Below are 22,018 nucleotides of genomic sequence, written 5' to 3' on the forward strand. Positions count from 1 at the left end.
CGTCCCGAAGGTCCCCTCCCTAGTACCGCAGCCCATAACGCTGCAGGCGTTCTATCCTCCTCCGTTCGCCGAGCCGAACCACAGGAAGTTAAACTGCATGTGCCCAGTCAGAGCCTTAGATGCATACGTCCACAGAGCTGCCACGTGGCGTAGAACAGAGCAATTGTTTGTCTGTTACGGCCCCCCAAAGAGAGGGGGCCCGGCTTCTAAGCCTACTATCAGTAGATGGATCATTGATGCCATATCTACAGCCTACGAGTCCTCTGATCTCCCATCCCCGATGGGACTCAAGGCTCACTCCACTCGAGGTCTGTCGGCCTCGAGGGCTCTGACGGCAGGTGTCCCAATACAGGACATCTGCAATGCTGCGGGTTGGTCCACGCCCCTAACATTCGTTAGGTATTACGAACTCGACCTTAGAGCCGCTCCAGGCTCGGCTGTACTCTCGGCCTAGTGCGCTAGGCCTAGAGGATCAGCCACCTCCCTAGCCAGGAGGAGACTTCTCAAGGCGCATTCTTTCTGCGGAAAGAAGAGAAGTCGTTTCGCCACTTAAAGAGATCTGCAAATTCTACCCTTTTGTCCGTGCAAGCTAGACAAAAGCTCTTTCAGTCCCTCTTGTCCTGGCAATACCCCCAGACAAAGGACTAAGACTCCTCGTGAGCCCGAGGGCCGAGGGGTGCCTCTCGCACTGGCTGGCGAACCAGGCAGAGGTCACGGTTCTCGTGTGCCTAAGGGCCGAGAACTGCACAGCCCTCTTGTCCGCGGAATGCTAGACAATGGCTTAATTCTCCTCGTGTTCTGACGCAGGATGCTATCAGACCGAGTGTATTTCGGTCCCTCTGGTTTCTGGCCTTTCCCAGACCAAGGACTAAGACTCCTCGTCTGCCTTCGAATAAGGCCGAGGAGTGCCTCATGCGCTGGTTGGCTACCAGGCAGAGGCCCCTACTGTCTTCCCCGTGAGTCCGAGGGCCGGGGATTGCAGTGCCCTCTTGTCCGCGTAATGCTAGACAATGGCTTATTCCCTCGCGTCCTGGCGGAGCTCCAGGCCGAGCCTTGGGTCCCTCTTGTTCTGGCTGAACCCCCAGACAAAGGATCACCCTCTCCTCGTGTGCCCGAGGGCCGAGGAGCCTCCTGAGGTCGAGTTCACTATCCTCGTGGGTCTACGGACCGAGGACTTCCCACACCATCTGTCCGCCGAGTGCTAGACAGTGGTCATTCGGTCCCTCTTGTTCTGGCTAACTCCCAGACAAAGGACTAAGACTCTGCGTGTGCCTGAGGGCCGCGGAGTACCTCTCGTTCTGGCTGGCGACCAGACAGAGGAAGACTACCATTCCTCGTGTGCCCGAGGGCCGAGGACTCGGGGCCTTCTTGTCCGCATAATGCTAGACAAGGGCTCTCTCTCTTTCCGCCCTGGTTGAGCAGACACTCGCAGGGCTCGGAAATTATGGGGGCGTTGGTAGTCTCGTTCCCCATAGCGTTCCTGACGCGGCTCGAGTTCCCGGAAGGGAACGTCTCGGGTTACGTATGTAACCTTAGTTCCCTGAGGGAACGAGACGCCGCGTCTCGGACCATAATTCCCGCCCCTGCGGCGCTCGCTTCATTCCTAGAGCTGCCGCCGGCTTCAAACGCACGTGCTTTATACTTCCTGGTCGGTGACGTCACCGCGCCTGTGACGTCACCCCCGTCGTTCATTGGTTGTAGACATGATTCAGAGTGCGGCCCGCCAATGGCGTTCCCCATAGCGTTCCTGACGCGGCGTCTCGTTCCCTCAGGGAACTAAGGTTACATACGTAACCCGAGACGTTTTGTAGAGTTACATCTCTCGGCTGCATGCATGAAGCAAACCGTCGCGCTAATGTTAAGGTAACAACAAACTTGCGCGTGCCTAATGTATAACACTCGTGTATATCAGAGTCATACATTAGGCACGCATAAGTCCGCTATTGATTCACAAACTATGCACGCTCTTGGGGCTCTGATCCCTATCGTATTTTTGCGTGAAATTTCAAAACATTTGCCTAGTTTTCCAAATTATTGTCCTGTGAGTGTTTTATAATGGATGCTCACCCATAGAAGAGGAGTGAGGCTCGGTGTTTATGAGCATCAGGCTGCACTGACAGTTCACTGATCGTGTCTTTGTCGAACCTTTAGTTCACATCGATATGTTTCAACAGATTTAGAATGTATTTGCTGTAGTTTGAATTCATATGTTAATTTTTTAATGGATACAAACAGTAGATATTCAGTCAGTCAAGTTCAAAGGGATAGGTTTAGTGGTCTTTTGGCATCGCCCTGTTGTCCTGTTTGGTAAGGTAGGTTCACTTATTTAAGAAAAAGTACTCTGAAGTTGTAAAGAATGTCTGTAGTAAGGAATTCAGGAGCTTAAAATCCTAAAAAGTTAGAATTTAGCAGAGGTTTTCTTTAAAGGTTATAACGTATATTTAAAGTTTTAATTTAAAGTTTGTTTGAATTTTGAGTTTTTTTATAACATGCAGTAGAAGAATAATAAGGCAAAACAAATGTTCTGGTTAATAAAAAAGATTTAAAAATAAATACGTTTCTCTTTACTGTGGAAGTAAAGAAGTAAATGCATAAGAAAATAATAAATAAGAGGACATGTCAGGCATAGGGGGGCCTTGCAAAATTGACCGGAGAAGGAGGGGGGCCCCGGAGTAAAAAAGGTTGGGAACCCCTGCTCTACTGAATTCACAGTTTATGCCACATTCAGTGGTTGTGATGTTTTAAGTTTTATGGGATCATTTGCACTAAAATTTCCCTAAATGTTTTATATGGTTATTTAATTTTTAATGGCATCTTATTTATTTGTTTTTATTGCACTTTAATTTGTAAAGTTGTTTCCTCAATTAAAAAAAAAACAGGTTGAGATTTATATCCCCTTGTCTTTTTTTGAATAACACTATAATCCCCCACCCACCCCTGCTGTCAAAAAAAAAAAAAAAAAAAAAATTAAATGACTTACTTTTTACTTTTACTTGAGTAGATTTTTTGACCAGTACTTTTACTTGTACTGAAGTAAAATTTCATTGAACTAACAGTACTTCTACTTGAGTAGCATATCTTATTACTCTTTCCACCTCTGAGAAATCTGGTTAAAGGAAAATTAAATGTTTTTAAAGGCAACAAGACCAAAATTCTGTTTTTAAAATATTTTTTAGACAGTCACAACTTTTGAAAGGGGTGACTTTTGCTGTTCACACATGTACAGAAAGTTGATTCCACCATTAGGGTGTGAGGACAGCAAAGTGCTTAATCTTGTTGCAGGGACTATATGAGGTCGACGTGTGATGAGGCCCATAGAGGTGGTCGTTCAAAGTGGGTGCATCATGGTTCTAGGTATCAGTGAAGAGCAGTGTGAGAAGAGAGGCTCTTTGTATTGAAAGTGTCATTGCTCACTGAGTGGAGAGCAGCTGCATGCTGCGTCATTATGATGTAGCTTCACACGCTCTCGACACGCTTTACAGGGTATATTTAAATGAAGCATGCACACAGCTTTGTCATCGATCATAAACCAGCCTCCATTGGCAGAGCCAGAAAACCATAATTGAGTATTAAACATTCACTGACACAAGGAGCGCACCGTAAAACACGTTGCACAGTTATTGACCCTGGAGAACATTTACAGCGTGTTTAAATGGCCATTAATTCATGTCATCACTGACCTGCCTCTGTTAATGATCATGACTCATTCATGATGATTTATTTATGGCATCCAAATAAAAACACTGCTCTACCAAGCTGAGATGCAAATAAACATTTAGCAGTACACACCAGGTGGAAAGAACTTTCCTAAGCATGTTCATTCAAATAGCTCCATTAAATGCCTTTGCGATACTTCAGTTTTCTTCATGTCCACATACAGTAAAGATATTTTGGCAAATTTTTTTTTTTTTACAGCATTTCATGAGCTATTTGCTTAATGTTTTGTAGCAGCAATTCTTTTCTACTTAATTTGGTTGTTATCTAACCTTACAGCTTTCTGCATAGTATTTGATATGCAAAAAGCCTCTAAATTATCAACATGATCAAAACTTTGTTGACGAAAAATGTTGCAATCTTCTACAAGCCTTCATGCCAAGTTCATACTTTTATAGCAAGTAAAATCTTTTTTTTATTCACCTTTTTCCTTTTTCTAGTGTTGCCAAGTCTGGGCAACTTTAACACTGTTGCTGCAGGATTGATTTTCATCCCCTGGAATGCTAATTTTAGAAGGGGAAACCTGACAAAAAAACATATATTTTACCCCCCGGAATGCAATTTTTACTGGGGACCCCCCTCGAAACACGATTGGGTAACTTTTAGGATAGTTTTAAGTGCGGGTTTTATTCTGAAAACCTGGCAACCCTGCCAGAGTCTCGCCTGAGTAGAACGGTGCTTTATATTTTCAGTCTCTGGAGTTTCTTGTCAAATTACATATTTTCTGAGCTAAAAATATAGCATTAATTATTTTTTTTTAATCAAATGGCACCATAGTTTCATTAGTATCAATGACCGTCTTTTTGTACTAATGCACCTGTCATAGTTTAATGAGTAGGAAGATTATATGAAGTGACACAAGATTAGCTGCATTGAAAACAGATGAGGGCACAGCTCTCGATTAGGGCCAAGTTCGCAGGATTTTGTCAACAAAATGAGAAGAGTACACATTTGTGACCCTGGACCACAAAACCAGTCATAAGGTTAAATTTTACAAAACTGAGATATATCAATAAATCAATAAATAAGCTTTCTATTGATGTATAGTTTGTTAGGATAGGACAATATTTGGCCGAGATACATCTATTTGAAAATCTGGAATCTAAGGGTGCAAAAAAATCAAAATACTGAGAAAATCACCTTTAAAGTTGTCCAAATTAAGTTCTTAACATTGCATATTACTAATCAGAAATTACATTTTGATAGGTTTACGGTAGGAATTTTACAAAAAATCTTAATGTAACATGATCTTTACTTAATTTCCTAATGATTTTTGATATAAAAGAAAAATCAATAATTTTGACCCATACAATGTATTTTTGGCTATTGCTACAAATATACCCCAGCGACTTAAGACTGGTTTTGTGGTCCAGGGTCACATTTTATTATTTAACACAATATTTCAATGTAAGTACTTTAAGCCATGCTCCTTTTCTTTTATCATCATTTTTTTTTTCAGACAGATTTGCTGGTAAGCAAAACAAATGCTTCACAGGAATTCCTTAAACTTTTTTGCTGTTACTGTGGGAGGCAACAATAGCACAGCTTAACCCTGTGCAGGGTGGCTCATATAAATGTGAGCATTGACTAAAGTGTCCACAAACTGCTCCAGTAGCCGTGCTGGAGCCACGCCGTTGATGTGTGCAGTATAGAGGGTCGAAACACATGTGGAGCCATGGTTGATGTAAACACAAGCATTGATTAGAGTGATGAAAATCGGTTGCCGTGCCGTAGATGTGTGCAGTGTGTGGTAAGAGATTTATTCATTATACAGTATAGATAGCTTCACTAGCCTTATGCTGGAGCTGGTTAATAAATTATTAAATAAATTAGCACAATAATGATAATATCATGGGGGGTGGGGGGTCGCCAATTGGGACTGCTAACCAATCACAACACATTTAGTTTTCTGGGAGGCGGACCTTCATCAAACCCGGAACTAATCTAGCCATTTGTGCCAGCCTGGGGAGAAAGCTCTAATGTAAATTATGTGAAAAGTAATAATTTTCCACCAACCACCCAACATGAGTGCATCCAGTGCACCCCCAAAACAAAATAAAGACTTTGTAAAAGAGCAGTTAATTAATTCAGTCAATCTTTCCCCCCGCTTTAAAAGTTCTGTGGAGACCAGAACATGAAGCACCCAATTGAAAGTCAATATCCATCATGGCAGCACTCATCAGTTGCTCAGGAAAAAGGTGAATAAATAAAGTAAAATTCTGAAAACTTTTTTTTTACAAGGTTAACTTGTGAGTTTAAGATCATTTAAAGTCAGAGGTAATGGATGGACTGATTTCTCCATCCAAAATTAACTTCCCATCAATGACTGATAGACTCAGACATCCTCATAACAGGATACTCTCAGCACGACGCATTACAGTTGTGATGAGTTTGTTTGGCCTCATTATTATTCTAACGGCTGTCTGAATGATCCAGGTGGTATTTGATAACTTTGGATATGCGGCAATGTTTCAAAGTGCAGTAATTTTCTTTTTGCCATTCAAAGCATTCCTCTTACTCAATGAAATAATGACCACCAACATCAAGCAATTCAAGACAGACATTTATGAGTTATTCTACAGTTCTCTGTGACCTTCTGAAATACTGAAAGTGTAGCGATGGTGGTGAATTCTTTAGTGTGTACACTAATGGCTATAACTTTCTGATGAAAAAGTAAAACTACAGAGTGTTGTAAGCCATAGATCATACAGTAGAATAGTCTATGAAACACACTGGAACATTTGAGATACCTATTAAAATGTTTGCATAGTTTTTCAACAGAACAAAACAGATTACTGTTTATGAAAAGCAAAAAAAAAATAATAAATAGTTTAAAATTGATGTTTATTCTTTGTTGAATAACATCCACTCTATGATTTAGACAATCAGCTCATATTTTTAGCTAAATTAGCACAGCACCACGGTGATAAATGGATCTCAACCCCTTTCATGCTCACTGAGGGCTCTTGTTGTTTTAACAAAATCTATCATTTTAGCATTTTAGTCTGAAGCTGCTCTCATCCATAAATCAAATTGAATCCGTCACAGTAGACTTTTTTGTGTAATGGATGTTTAGTTTGTGTCAAGTGTGTTTATCTTTTGTTGAAAATGTGTTCCCGGTAGGATTCGATGTCCAAACAATGTACAGTGAATAAATAGTGGCGTTATAGTTGACTGAATTGTGGTTGGACTGATTAGATTTGACTTTTGTTTCAGCTTTGAGAGAGAGAGGGAGTTGCGCTACCTGACAGAGTTCAGGATGTGCTCGCATATGGGATAGAATGACCTAGTTACATACTCTCTAGAGAAGAGGAAAGTGTGTGTGTCTGTCTGCATCTTTCTTTCCAAGAGATGAGGTGTGAGAGCGTGGTGTGGTGAGTATAGGGGCTGTTACGTGTCTGTCAGGGCACAGAGAGGTGAGGCCTTGTCTCTACAGCTGCCACTGGTCCAGTAGCACTTTACATGCTCATTGAAAGTATCTAAGTTTACTTCCAAAATAAAATTTCGGATAATTTACTCACCACTATGTCATCCAAGATGTTCATGTTTTTCTCTCTTCAGAAAAGAAAAGAAATTAAGAACATTCCAAAATTTTTCTCCATACAGTGGACTTCAATGGGGATCTACGGATTGAAGGGCAAAATTGCAATTTCAATGCAACTTCATACGGCTCTCGTGCATTACGTAGTCCCGTTGGAAAGGTCACATGTGATGTAGGCAGAAGTATCGAACCAGTGTTTACAAAACAAAAGTGCAAAGAAGGTCAAATGCTCTTAACACAAAAGGTAAAACAATGATATTGGAGGAGAAAATTAGATGAAGTTTCACCTTACCCCACCTTTTTGATCTGGGGTACACAGACAAAGAACTAACTGCACGTGACTTTACCAGCATGATTACATAGTGCATGAAGTCGTAGACATGCATTTATGGTAAAAAGTATATACATTTCTTTCTTTTTTTTTTTTAGAAAATGGCTGATTTTTTCGGTAGATAAGACCCTTTTTCCTCGGCTGGGATCGTGTAGAGCCCTTTGAAGCTTCATTAAAACTGCAATTTGGACCTTCAACCTGTTGATCCCCATTGTAGTCCACTATATGGAGGAAAATCCTGGAATTTTTTCCTCAAAAACCTTAATTACTGATATGTTAATTACTTAATTACTTAATTTACTGATATAATATACACTATCATTCAAAACTTAGGGGTTGGGAAAATGTTTGAATGGCTTTGAAAGAAATATTTTATGCTTACCAAGGCTGCTTTTATTTCGTCAAAAATACAGTACAAACTGTAATATTGTGAAATATTATGATTATTTAAAACTATTTTCTATATTAATGATTTTTTTATATTACAGTTTTTGCATTTTTCTATTTCAATGTATTTTAAAATATAATATATTAAAATGTTTTAAATGTATATATTTTAAATGTATTTAAAAATATCATTTATGCTCATTTAAGCATTTAATAAGCATTTATTGAAATTTGTAAAATACAAAAAATACTGACCCCTAACATTTGAATAGTAGTGTGTATGATCTTGTTTATATGATTTCAATAAATAATATTATTCTTAATTAGGATGTCAAGACCAAGATTGAGTTTTTATAATGAAAATGTGTAAAGAACTCTGGTGCATTCAGGTCATGCCAAACTGCTATTGATCATAATAAATGTATATAAAAAGTAGTAAGTAATAATGTTAACATTGTGCTTTTGATGTACTTTTAAACAGTGTTGTGGAATGTTACTTTTAAAAGTAATGCGTTACAATACTCTAAAAAAGTAACTAATTACATTTTACATTACTTTTTATAGAAAGTAATGCTTTACGTTACTTTTGCATTATTTTTTAAATCTAGACAGGGCTTGCTTGTTTGTTTTTAATATAAAAAGTAATATTTTTGGCCAATGTAAAAGCCCTTTCACACCAAAAATTGTAATGAATAAGCCTCTGGCTGAAGGAAAAGTAAATTCATGTCTGTACAGTAGAACGCAGGAGAAGAAAGTTTAACACTCTTCAGCAATAAAATAAATTATGCATAAATTGTTAGTTAATCTAAATTATTTTTTTGTTTATTAGTGTGGTTGAATTGGACCATTAAAGGTCAGCACCAAAGACATTGATTAATAAAATTAGATTAAATACATAAAGGTTATTTGTGTTATTTAACATTTAATTATTGCAGGTTTGCATCATATTCTGAGTTTGCATTTCTCAGTTTTTTTTACACAGTGCACAAAACGCCTCTGTACTTTTCCCTCAACATGGGGACAGGGGACTTGTCAGTCAATAAAAGACAAAGTAACTGCCGTTACTAAAAAAATGTAACTCAAAAAAGTAACTTAAAGTAATCTGATTACGTAACTCAAGTTACTTGTAATGCGTTATCCACAACACTGCTTTTAATGTAAAAACTTGCCAGAAAATACTCATTTCGATTATGTGGATGCAGACTTGTGCAACCATAATTGCTCAGTGGCAGCTCAGGAATATATCACTAAAATGTCAATTATATACCTAATGTGAATAATTTGCATTGTTGCATTCAAGCTTCCAGTGAAAAAGAGAGAAGTGTAATATGCAAATGCTTTGTAGGAATGCTTTATTACCACAAAAATCACTTTAGTGCGCATAGTCATCATAACTCTGATTAACTCATTAGCAGAAACTTCCCTGGCACACACAGTATTTACTCCTCTAATGTGGCACTAACATTTATAACTGCAGATGCCCTAAACAGGCTCACAGGTATTTCAAAGGATCATTTATCTCCACAAGGGTAACTTTAAATGAAACCCTGTGTTTTTACATAAAACCTCCAAACAGAACAAGTAACACAACTATAACCCATATTAACTCTAAATGACATTTAATATTCCAGCACCCACAGCTTGCACAGGGCTAGTTAATTAACTATTCGAATGGAGCAGCCAATGACTGCCCGCCTAAAGTATAATGAGCAGCGGCAGACATTCCATGTGTTTTCTTTGCCAGTTGCACATTTGTTGCATTTCATTGCAAAAAAAATAAAAAAATAAAAACCACATATAAAAATAAGTGAAAGAATGACAGAAATATGGTAGGAATGTCTTTGATCCAAACTTAGCAAAGGCATGAAATCCTACGGGTCAAACAGACTCTGTCCTAATGATGGACATTCATAACACATCGCTGGTGTTATTGAGATAAAATGAAGGGTAAAAAAGTGTGTCCTCAGACTGATGTTTGTCCTGCTCATCCCTGCCTCATTATTTTCATGTCACACCATTCCACTGCATTTCACTGATGGTGTCATAATAGGGCTTGAGGGAACAGCTGCTCTCTGTCAATGAGAGTTCTCGAGTACTGCAGGACCAATGGACACTCGCTCCGACCGTTGATTGATGGATCCGTGGGACAATTCTTTTCCTCAGTGCTGCCAAGACAGAAACTTCACCATGGCAACCTGACAAAGCAAGGTAGACCTGTTGAAATCACTCCTTGTCCTGAATACTATTATGATTTGATCACGTCTTTGTCTGTAATTTGTGCCAGAACATTTATGTAATATTATGACAATCACTGCTAACGTTCTAAAAGCCTGTTAAACCAAGGACGATAACAATAACTATAAAGTTTAACAAATCATTCTAATTCTATAAGCGTAGAGAAGTCCACACAACCACCATAATGATAATGACACATTATCCAGTCAGAATCCCCCCGACTCGAAAGAGCTCAAGCGTTTAAAATGTCAGATGACTTTATAGTTATTGTTCTTGGTTTGAGTAGGCCTCAGCAATGAACATTAGTGGAGCTTTTCAAGCACCTGAATCTGCAATACTGCAACAATAAGAGTACATATCAACAGAAATTTTAATGGGATGGTTCGTCTAAAAAATTAAATTGCATCATTTACTGACCTACATTTCTGTCAGGAACACTAACGTCAAAGATGACTGATAGTTACAGTTTGGATTGGCGGTATGGTTCTGTTCTGGGCAAGAACTATTTGTGCATCCATGCAGCCTAGCATGGATGAGGGCAGGGAGAACAGTGATAACTCCCAGAACCAACATAAATGTATCTCATTAATGCTCAATAATTTAACGTAAACATTTTTGAAATTAGTCTGATTCAAAGGATGAGAGGAGGAGTTGGGGATGGAGCAGGGTAAATAGCTACTGAGCAACCTGAAAGCTGTTGATAAAAAACCTTATATGTGACCCTGGACCACTAAATCAGTCATAAGGGTACAGTTTTTGAAAATGAAATTCATACACTATCTGAAAGTGGAATAAAGAAGCTTTCAATTGATGTATGATCGACTGGTCGAGATACAACTATTTGAAAATCTAGAATCTCAGGGTGCGATCTAAATATTGAGAAAATCGCCTTTTTAAGTTGTCCAAATGAAGTTCTTAGCAGTACATATTACTAATCAAAAAATAAGTTTTGATATATTTATGGTAGGAAATTTACAAAATATCTTTATGGAGCATGATCTTCACTTAATACCCTAATGATTTTTGGCATAAAAGAATAATCAATAATGTTGACCCATACAATGTTTTTGGCTATTGCTACAAATATGCTCGTGCTACTTAAGACTGGTTTTGTGGTCCAGGGTCACATGCTGCGATAGATGTCGTATCCCTATAGGTACGCTTAATATTGTTCCAAACTTGTATGACTTTATTCCATAAAGCTCAAGATAATGTTTTAAAGAAATAGTTTAGCCAAAAATTTTTATTTGCTGAAAATTCTTATTCTGATAGCACCCATTCATTGCAGAGGTGAGCAAGTGATTTAATTCATAATTTCTAAAAAATCTTTACTGATGAAATAAACCTAACTCATCTACATCTTGGATAGCCTGAGGGTGAGTAAATCTTCTGCAGTTTTTCATTTTTGGGAGACCTATTTGTTTAAAGAACTCTGTTTAATAAAATGAAAGTGGATAGAGACCAAAAGCTGTCCAGCTCCAAAAAGTATAAAAACACATCATAAAAAAATATTAAAGTGTTCAGTATGATGTTGCTCTATTTTATGAGTAGCAATATAATAACTCTGTGTGGCAAAAATCCAAATTTATGTTATTTGCTGAAATTCTTGCTTTAAAAATCTTAATAGCCTGGTCACCATTCACTGTCATTATATGGAAAATGCATCTGGGTCCTACATCAGAACACCGGCTCCTGCGTCAGCAGCACCAAACGCATGTTCCATGGTATTTTCATAAACGCACATCAAAGACTGACATGGGATAGATGAAATTACTGAATAAAATCATTATTTTTGTTCTCTTTTGACACAAAAAGTATTCTTGTAGCTTCATAATATAATGGTTTAAACATATGACATGAACTATTTTATCGATTTCCTTACTACCTATCTGGGCCTTGAACATGGTAGTTGCATTGCTGTCTATGCCAACATAGGGTCATTGCCTCTATTTACATTTATATTCACTATTACAATTACTATTACTATTCATATGCCTCAATTTCATTTCTGCAAACCTGAAAAAACCTGTATGTACGAATCACCACAGTTTGTAGTTGAAATGAACACTAGAGGCAGTAAAACTTTTATTTCTTTTCACACAAAGTATGATTAACACACAGAGTTTTGATTAATAAAGCCTAATTTTCATACAATTACTACTGTAGAATATTATATTATGGCTTCAAAACAATATTAACATCCAGCATGATTTGAAAATGGATACTTTTGAATGTTGTCCTTACATAAACAGCTTCATATGCATGAGTTTTCTAATTCAGCAGGTTTGATCTGTAGTTCATGTGATATGGTGTTGCACTTGAGTGATGAAGAGCTCCGGTATGAACCCCTGTGAAACTAGGTTTGACAAAACAGCTCAAATTCGCATGAGGAAGTGAAAATAGCATGGCTGCATCACCAAATACGTTTCTCATTTAATCACTTTTGCATTTGTTAACACTATCAGTTAGGTTTAGGGTTGGGTTTGGTGTAGGGAATATTTCCAACTCGATAGAGCATTAACCTTTAGCAATGCCTCGGATATTTAAATTCTAAACAGCTGCAATACATATCTCAAGCAGAATGACAGAATTTTCATTTTTGGGTGAACTATTTGTTTAAAGAACTGTTTAATATGAAAGTGGATGGGGACCAAAAGCTGTCCAGCTCCAAAAAAAAAAAAAATAATAATAATAATAAAAAAAAAAATGAAAGTGTTCAGTATGATGTTGCTCTGAAGCAATATAATAACTCTGTGTGACAAAAATCCAAATTTATGTTTTTTGCTGAAATTCTTGCCTTGAAAATCTTTCTTAATAGTCTGGTCAACATTCACTCTCATTCTGTGGAAATTAGCAGTTTGGATGCTGTGCTATAAGTAATGTCTTTTGTGGTTTATAAAAGAAAGAAAAAATTATACAGGTGAAAGTGAGTAAATGATGAAAGAATTTATATTTTTGGGTGAATTAACCATTAAAACTAAAGGGTTAGTTCACCCAAAAAGGAAAATTCTGTCATTAATTACTTACCCTCAGTTTGTTCCAAACCTGTAAAACCTTCATTTATCTTTGGGGAAACAAATTAAGATATTTTTGATGAAATCTGAAGTGAAAACGTCTCAGGTTACGTATGTAACCCTGGTTCCCTGAGGGAACGAGACACTGCGTCATCAACGCTTTGGGGAATGCCATTGGCGAACCCGGCTCTGAATCAGTCTGCAACCAATAGGATGACGGGAGTGACGTCACCAACGTGATGACGTCATACGACCAGGAAGTATATAAGCATGTGCGTTTCAAACCGGCTTCAGCTTCCAGGAATGAAGCGATGCGCGGTAGGAATGCGGGAATTATGGCCCATGATGCAGTGTCTCGTTCCCTCAGGGAACCAGGGTTACATACGTAACCTGAGACGTTCCCTTTCGGGCACTCTACACTGCGTCATCAACGCTTTGGGGAAGATATGCCCATGTCTCCAGAATTCCAAATTCCTACCCAGTGGTGTTTGTCTGGGAAGAAAAAGGGAAGCGCTGCTTCTGGTGGATCAAGCCAGGAAAGCTCTCTGCCTGGGGTTACCAGGGCAAGAGAGGCGATACACCTCTGTCCGGGGGACCAGCCCGGTATCAGAGGGCAGTGCTCGTTGATACTTACCTGCAGGAGCACTGATGGTTCTCTGCCTGGGAAACTGCCAGGACAGGAGAAGTATTACACCTCCGTCCGGGGATAGTGCCGGAGCGAGAGGGAAGTGGCATATACCTCGGCCCTCGGGCTCGCGAGGAAAGTGGTCGCTCTGTCTGGGGATACCAGCAAAAGAGGGACCAGAAGAACTCCGCCTGGAAAACTGCCAGGACGTGAGTGGGATGACATCTCTGCCTGGGGAGCACCCAGCGCAAGAGGGAACATAACAAGTACCTCGGCCCTCAGGCACTCGAGGAGAGTAGTCCAAACTCTGTCTGGGGAACAGCCAGCACGAGAGGGACTAAATTAGCTCCGCCTGGAAAACTGCCAGGACACGAGCGGAATTACATCTCTGCCTGGGAGTATCCAGCGAAGAGGGATATGATCCGCCTCGGCCCTCGGGCTCACGAGGAGAGTGTCTACCTCAGTCTGGGGACCAGCCAGACGTAGAGGGACAGGTAGCGCCTGGGGAGTATGCCAGGACGCTCGGTTGCTTCGCCTGGGAAATTTGCCTGGGTGATAGGCCTCCGTCTGGTGACCAGCCAGACTAAGAAGCATCCTCGGCCCTCAGGCACACGAGGAAGGGTAATCCCTTTGTCGGGGCGCACCCGGACAACAGGGACCCGAGAAGTGTCTGGAAACTCTGACCAGAACACTAAATTAACTCCGCTTGGAAAACTGCCAGGACGCGAGTAGAATTACATCTCTGCCTGGGGAGCACCCAGCGCAAGAGGGAACATCTACCTCGGCCCTCGGGCTCACGAGGGATAGCGCCTTCGCTGTCAGCTCAGGACAGCCGAGCTCGTAGCTCTTAGGTCTAGTTCATAGAACTTTACAAAGGTCAAAGGGGTGGACCAACCCGCCGCACTGCAGATGTCCTGAATGGGGACACCTGCTAGCAGAGCTTTGGAGGCAGCCATGCCTCGAGTTGAGTGAGCCTTGACGCCCATCGGTGATGGGAGGCCAGAGGACTCATAAGCAGTAGTTATTGCATCTACAATCCATCTACTGATAGTATGCTTCGTTGCCGGGAGCCCCCTCTTAGGGGGACCGTAACAAACTAGCAATTGCTCTGACTTTCGCCACAGGGCAGCTCTGTGGACGTATGTGTCCAGTGCTCGCACTGGACACATGCAGTTATACTTCCGATGGTCGTTCTCCACGAATGGAGGAGGATAAAAGGCCTGTAGGGTGACTGGCTGTGGTACTGCTGTTGGGACCTTCGGTACGTACCCTGGTCTAGGGTAGAGGAACGCTTTGGCCAGACCGGGCGCAAAGTCGATATATGAAGGGGCCACTGAGAGGGCCTGAAGGTCTCCTACTCTCCTCAGAGAAGTAAGAGCCAACAGCAGCGCCGTCTTAATTGTAAGGAAGCGATCTGAAATCTCCTCAATGGGCTCAAACGGAGGCCAAGAGAGGGCTTCAAGGACCACAGCGAGATCCCAAGAAGGAGTTCTGGGTACCACCCGAGGCCTTATCCTGAGTGCACCACGAAGGAAACGTATGACCAAGGGGTTCTTGCCCACTGACACGCCACCAAGAGGGGTGTGGAAGGCCGATAATGCCGCCACGTAAACCTTCAGGGTGGAGTGGGCTAGCCCTGTGGAGAGGCGAGACTGCAAAAACTCCAGCACTGTACCAATCGGGCAGTGAACTGGGTCTGCGTGTCGCTCTTCACACCATGAAGTGAAAACCTTCCACACCATGAAGTGAAAAGTTTCCACTTCTCTGGGTGGGGGTGGCAAATTGTGCCCCCAGCCTGAGAAAGAAGGTCCTTCCTGACCGGAATCTCCCACGGAGAGCCGTCGAGGAGGGAAATTATGTCCGAGAACCATACTCGGGCCGGCCAGTACGGGGCTACTAGTAGTAGACTGACTCCGTACCGGCGCACTCTTTCTAGAACTCCTGGGAGCAGAGCGATCGGGGGGAAAGCGTACAGACGAAGCCTCGGCCAGGTCTGTACCATAGCGTCCAGCCCCAGCGGAGCTGGAGGCGTTAGAGAGTACCAAAGGGGTGAGGGATGCATCTGTCTCTAGCGTGACGCGGCGACAAGGAACTCCCAAGACCGGGCCCTGAGATAGGAACCAAGGTTTCTTCCACATGTCTAAGGCACGAAGGCAACGCCGCGTGACCTTGATCTTGCGGAATGGATTTCCCCTCGGGGAGAATCCCTTGGTCTTGAGACACCACTGTAGTGGCCTCATATGCAGCAGGCCAAAAGGTATTACGTTGGCTGCGGCTGCCATGAGACCTAACAGTACTTGGAACTGTTTGACAGTGAGTGACAGGCCTAGCTTGACCGCATTGACTGCAGTAAGGATCGACTCGATCCGAGCAGGAGACATTTGTGCCTACATCGTGGTCGAATCCCATGCCACACCTAGATAAGTGGTTCTCTGTAAAGGAGACAGCACACTTTTCTTGGCGTTGAGCCTCAACCCCAGCTTTTCCATATGAGCGAGAACAACATCTCGATGCTGAACCGCTAACTGTTCTGAGCTGGCTAGGATAAGCCAGTCGTCTATGTAGTTGAGTATGCGGATGCCCTGGAGTCGCAACGGAGCCAGCGCAGCATCCACACACTTCGTGAAAGTGCGGGGTGAGAGTGCTAGGCCGAAAGGAAGAACTCGATATTGGTAAGCTTCGCCCCTGAAAGCGAACCTGAGAAACGTCCTGTGCTGAGGAAGGATGGAGATATGAAAATATGCATCTTTGAGATCTATCGTGACAAACCAGTCCTCGGACCTGATTTGAGACACGACCTGCTTGACAGTAAGCATTCTGAACTTCAGCTTCATAACTGAGCGGTTCAGTAGCCTGAGATCTAAGATGGGCCTCAGCCTTGGGAACAATGAAGTACCGGCTGTAAAACCCGGATTCTCTGTGCTGAGGAGGGACCACCTCGATGGCTCCCTTCCTTAGAAGAGAATTTACTTCTTGTTCCATCACCAGAACCTGCTCTGGGCCTACCAGGGTAGGAAATACTCCGCTGAACTGAGGCGGAGGAGCTCCGAACTGGATTTGATAACCTTTCTCTACCGTACGGAGAACCCATGAAGATACATTTGGCAGTAGTTTCCACGCTGCTAGAAAATGTACTAAGGGAACCAGCCTCTCGAGACTGGCCTCTGGTAGAGTTTGAGGAACTAATTCGGTGGCCTGTAACAGCTGACTGGCAAGCGACACCTGAACTAGTTGCTCTGAGGACCCCCCGTAGGGGTGACAAACTTGCTGAGTCCGCTACGAAATCGGGCGGAAACCCCAGCAGAGGTTTGCGGGAGACTGCCGCGCCCTGAAACACTGGCAGGGTTAGCTGACTGGTCTCCTGAGGGCCCCGAGGGAGAGTGGGTACCATAAAGTGTGGAAGACCCGCTTCTCCCCCGCGAGGGGCTGCCCTCAATGGCCCTGAGACATAAAAGTCAGGGCCGCTTAGCCGAGGACCTCTTTGACTGCAGGACGACCCTCAGGTCCGGCCTGGCCTTGGAGGCCCTCGACTTGGAGCGTGACTTGCCCTGCCCCCTGGATCTATCTGGCGGGGCACGAGCGGCTACGCTAGCTTTTTGGGTCTGGCGGTGTGAGGAGCTGGTACGCGACTGGGGCTGCTCCCGTCCGGCAGCCCCAGAATAGACACGGCGAGGGAGGTACTGTTGGAAGGCCGCACTTTGTTTGCGGGCCTCCTGGTACCTGCTGACGACGGCCTCGACCGAGTCGCCAAACAGACCAGGAGACTTGAGTGGGGCGTCCAGCAGAAGGGCCCTGTCCTTCTCCTTCATGTCGGACATGGACAACCATAGGTGTCTCTCCGCGACCACCAGGGCTGCCATAGACCGCCCAACAGCGCGGGCGGTCTCCTTGGTGGCGCGGAGAGCTAGATCTGCTGTTCGCCTCAACTCAGACACATTGACCTCCCTGCCTTCGTCTAGGTCTTTAAGCAGGTCAGCCTGGTACGCCTGCAACACAGACATTGTGTGCAAGCATGAACCGGCCTGACCTGCTGCCGCGTACCCCTTGCCCAGCAAGCTGGATGTTAGTTTTAATGGCTTGGTGGGCAAGGTTGGAGCCTTCAAAGATGACGCTGCGGGCGACAGATAGCTCGCAAGCGTCTGCTCAACCGTGGGCATCATCTTATAGCCGCGCTCCTCTACCCCCCCAACGTTACCGTAGTAACCGGAGGAAGGGGTGAAGACGCGGGCTGAGAATGGTTTTTCCCATGATCTCGACAGCTCACTGTGGAGATCAGGGAAAAACGGAAGGCTCCTTCCTGGAGGTGGCTTGTGTGTCCGCAGAAAGAGCTCATCTAGTTTGCTTTCATGCGGCTCATTTTGACTGTGCTCGGTTTGAAACGCACATGCTTATATACTTCCTGGTCGTATGACGTCATCACGTTGGTGACGTCACTCCCGTCATCCTATTGGTTGCAGACTGATTCAGAGCCGGGTTCGCCAATGGCATTCCCCAAAGCGTTGATGACGCAGTGTAGAGTTCCCGAAAGGGAACTGAAATTCTGAGACAGATACTAAGGACATTGTTAAAATAGTCCATGTGAAATCAGTGGTTCAACCATAATGTTATGAAGCTACGAGAATAACTTTTTGCACGCAAAGAGAACAAAAATAATGAGTTTATTCAACAATTTCTTCTCTTCCGTGACAGTCTTCAACACACGTTCACAAGACACAAAAAACAAAAAAATTGTTAAATAAAGTCAATTTTTTTTTTCTTTGCGCACAAAAATTATTCTCTTAGCTTCATAACATAATGGTTGAACATAGACTATTTTATCAATGTCCTTACTACCTTTCTGGGCCTTGAACAGTTGCGTTGCTGTCTATGCAGGTTCAAAAAGCTCTCAGATTTAATAAAAAATATCTTAATTTGTGTTTAGAAGATGAACGAAGGTCTTACAAAACCACATGAGGGTAAGTAATTATTGATAGAATTTTCATTTTTGGGTGAACTATCCCTTTGAACTAAATTGAAACTAAAGGTTCTGAATACCCATATTTATCTATAGGCTTCCTAGCCATTCATACATGATACATTAACAACTTTTATTGGTGACATAATAAATCAGGATTTTACCAGTGTAATGAGCCTCTTCATCTTTTTCTTTCTTTTCTGTGTTGTTTCTAATAAGTGTTAATTAAAAGACTCTGTCTCTACCTCACCAAGGTCAGTCAAGAGGGGAATTAATCTGCATAAAGAACACGCCTCTCAGCACTATCCTGCTAGAGTGAGATATACAGTATTATCTTCCTACTCTCTGATGTTAGGACAGTTTGTGGAAATTGTCCATTTTATCATTATTCCTAATTAATGAAGCAGATTATCAGTTAAAGCAGACAAAAAAACGGTATGTGGTTCAGTGTTATGCAAGCGAAACAAACTCCTTGAGCAAAAACAGATCATTATTATGTTCAATTTTTAAATTCTGACATTGTGAAAAGTTATCAAGGAATTCAACTTGCAGGATGATGTCACATGCTCAATATTTAGAAAATCTTTGCTATATATACACAAGATCTGAAACAAGTCTTCATCCTGAATTGAACTTCCTGTCGGCAAAGACAAACTAACTGTCGCTACATCGAGTGCTGAGAGACGTAACGGCACGATAGAAATATCGATCACATGTGTCTGACTGGAGATTCATATAACTCTATCAGCGTTTATCACCCTACAGAGTAAGATGTTACAACATCTTACTCAGTAACACAATCAATACTCACAGCTCCTCCCTCCCCCATTACAGCCCATTAAGGGTGAGATGTAGGCTGACGGTGAAACGTTCCACCTCGACAGCCGTCGTTAGTAGAGACTCAGACTCGTTGTCAGTTCTGCTCTGATTTCACCCCACAGCTGATGAATCAGTCAGACGGAGAATGTCAACAGGCCATCGGTCCTTTCTGCCACCCTGGGGACAAGCCCACGTCGCCCAGGCAGAGGATTGATTGGCTTCCTTTATTTCAAGCACTTCTTTTACCAAGGAAAGATCAATGAGAGTTTCTTGACTGGCTTTGGCTTCTGTCTGCTGTGGGACTGATTTCTCCACGGCTGTCGTCGTGTGTTAGAGATCGTGCCAAACAGGTTGTTCATTAGCACCGAGCTAGTCAGTCTGCACCAGGATCACCAAGTATCATTTGCTGTTACAATAGAAGATGTCAGTGCAAGCTGAGACTTAGGAAAGATGAGATAAGACTCAAGATAGTGTTAAATATTAAAGATCGCATGATAAGTTGTTTGACTGGCATTTTATGTTAATAGTTATATACTTAAAGGAACAGTTAATCAAACATTCATTCTGAAACCCTCATGTTGTTTTAAATACATACGATTCATATGACTTTCTTCTGTAAAACACCCCCCCAAAAAAACATTAAGAAGATAAAACAGTGTAAAAAATGCATTTCTGCCACCTACTGGATTGGAGTGTGAACAGAAAAGCAATGTTGTATAGTGACCCACAATATTATGAAATTTTATTATATAATAATGTTGTCCTTAATATTTGGTTATTTTTCACTGAAACCAGGCAGAAAAATTTAAACTTTTTTGCTGACACTCTTGGCTACCCTTCTATTGTATGGGGGATATTATTAAAATGTAGGGATGCATATCCGATATCCAATAATTTTCGAATAATTTTGGCTCATAGCTGATGATGATATATATTTCTGCCTTCAAACAACACCAGGTCCCTCTTGTGTGGAAATTATAAACAAATTATTTTTAATTTAGGTTGGTTTTGAGCAAAAACTGATTTGTTAGAACTACTAAACATTATTACAGTTCTTTTTTAATGAGAGTACATTGAAAGCCTTGAAAATAACTATAATAAAATCAATCTCTGTTGTTTTTATCTTTCCCCCAGACAGATGCAATTAAAACCATAACATTTTATTTGTGGATTTAACATTAATAGATTGTCTAAAGCAAAAGAGCTGTAAAAATTTCAAAAGTCTTTGAGAGCTCCTTTTATTTGAGTTTTCATGATCCATTCGAAAAAAAAAAAAAAATACAATACTAGTCAAAAGTTTTTAATGTTTTTTTTAAAGAAGTCTCTTCTGCTTGCCAAACCTGAAATTATAGAAATTAATACTTTTATTTAGAAAGGATGCTTTAAATTGACCAAAAGTGATAATAAAGACATTTATAATGTTTCAAAATATTTCCATTTTTAATAAATGCTGTTCTTCTGAACTTTCTATTCATCAAAGAAACCTGAAAAAAAAATTGCAAATGAAATATTCAAATGATTTCTGAAGGATCATGTCACAGTGAAAATTATTAATGACAATAATAATGATAATAGCAATAACGTTTGCTTGTAATGTTTTTTTAAAAGAAGTCTCTTACGCTCATCAAGACTGCATTTATTTGATCAAAAATACACACAAAAATACTGCAAAATGTTATTACCATATAAAATTATGGTTTCTATTTTAATATACTTTAAAATGTTTTTTTTTTTCCTGTGATGCAAAGCTCTTCAGTGTCACATGATAAATCATAAATGATAAATCAGTGTCACAGAAATCATTTAATATGCTGATTTATTATTAGAATTATCTATGTTGGCAACAGTCATGCTACCAAATATTTTTTGGAACCTGTGATACTTTTTTTTAGGATTCTTTGATGAATACAAAGTTAAAAAGAACAGCATGTATTCAAAATATAAATATTTTATAACAATATAAGTACATTTAACACATCCTTGCTGAATAAAAGTAATTTCCATCAAAAAAAGAAAGAATACAAATTTACTGACCCCAAACTTTTGAACAGTAGTGTATATTGTAAGAAAATATTTCTATTTTAAATAAATGCTGTTCTTTTAAACTCTTTATTCATTAAAGCATCCTGAAAAAAATCACAGGTTCCAAAAAAAATATTTGGTAGCATGACTGTTGCCAGCACTGAAAATAAATCAGCATATTAGAATGATTTCTAAAGGTTAATGTGACACTGCATAATAATAATAATAATAATAATAATAATAATACTATTTCACTATATATATATATATATATATATATATATATATATATATATATATTCTGTATTTTTGATTAAATAAACACAGCCTTGATGAGCATTAGAAACTTCTTACTGTTCACAAATTTTGGAGTGGC

The sequence above is a fragment of the Garra rufa genome, chromosome 15 (genome assembly GCF_049309525.1).
Source record: "Garra rufa chromosome 15, GarRuf1.0, whole genome shotgun sequence".
Taxonomy (NCBI): domain Eukaryota; kingdom Metazoa; phylum Chordata; class Actinopteri; order Cypriniformes; family Cyprinidae; genus Garra; species Garra rufa.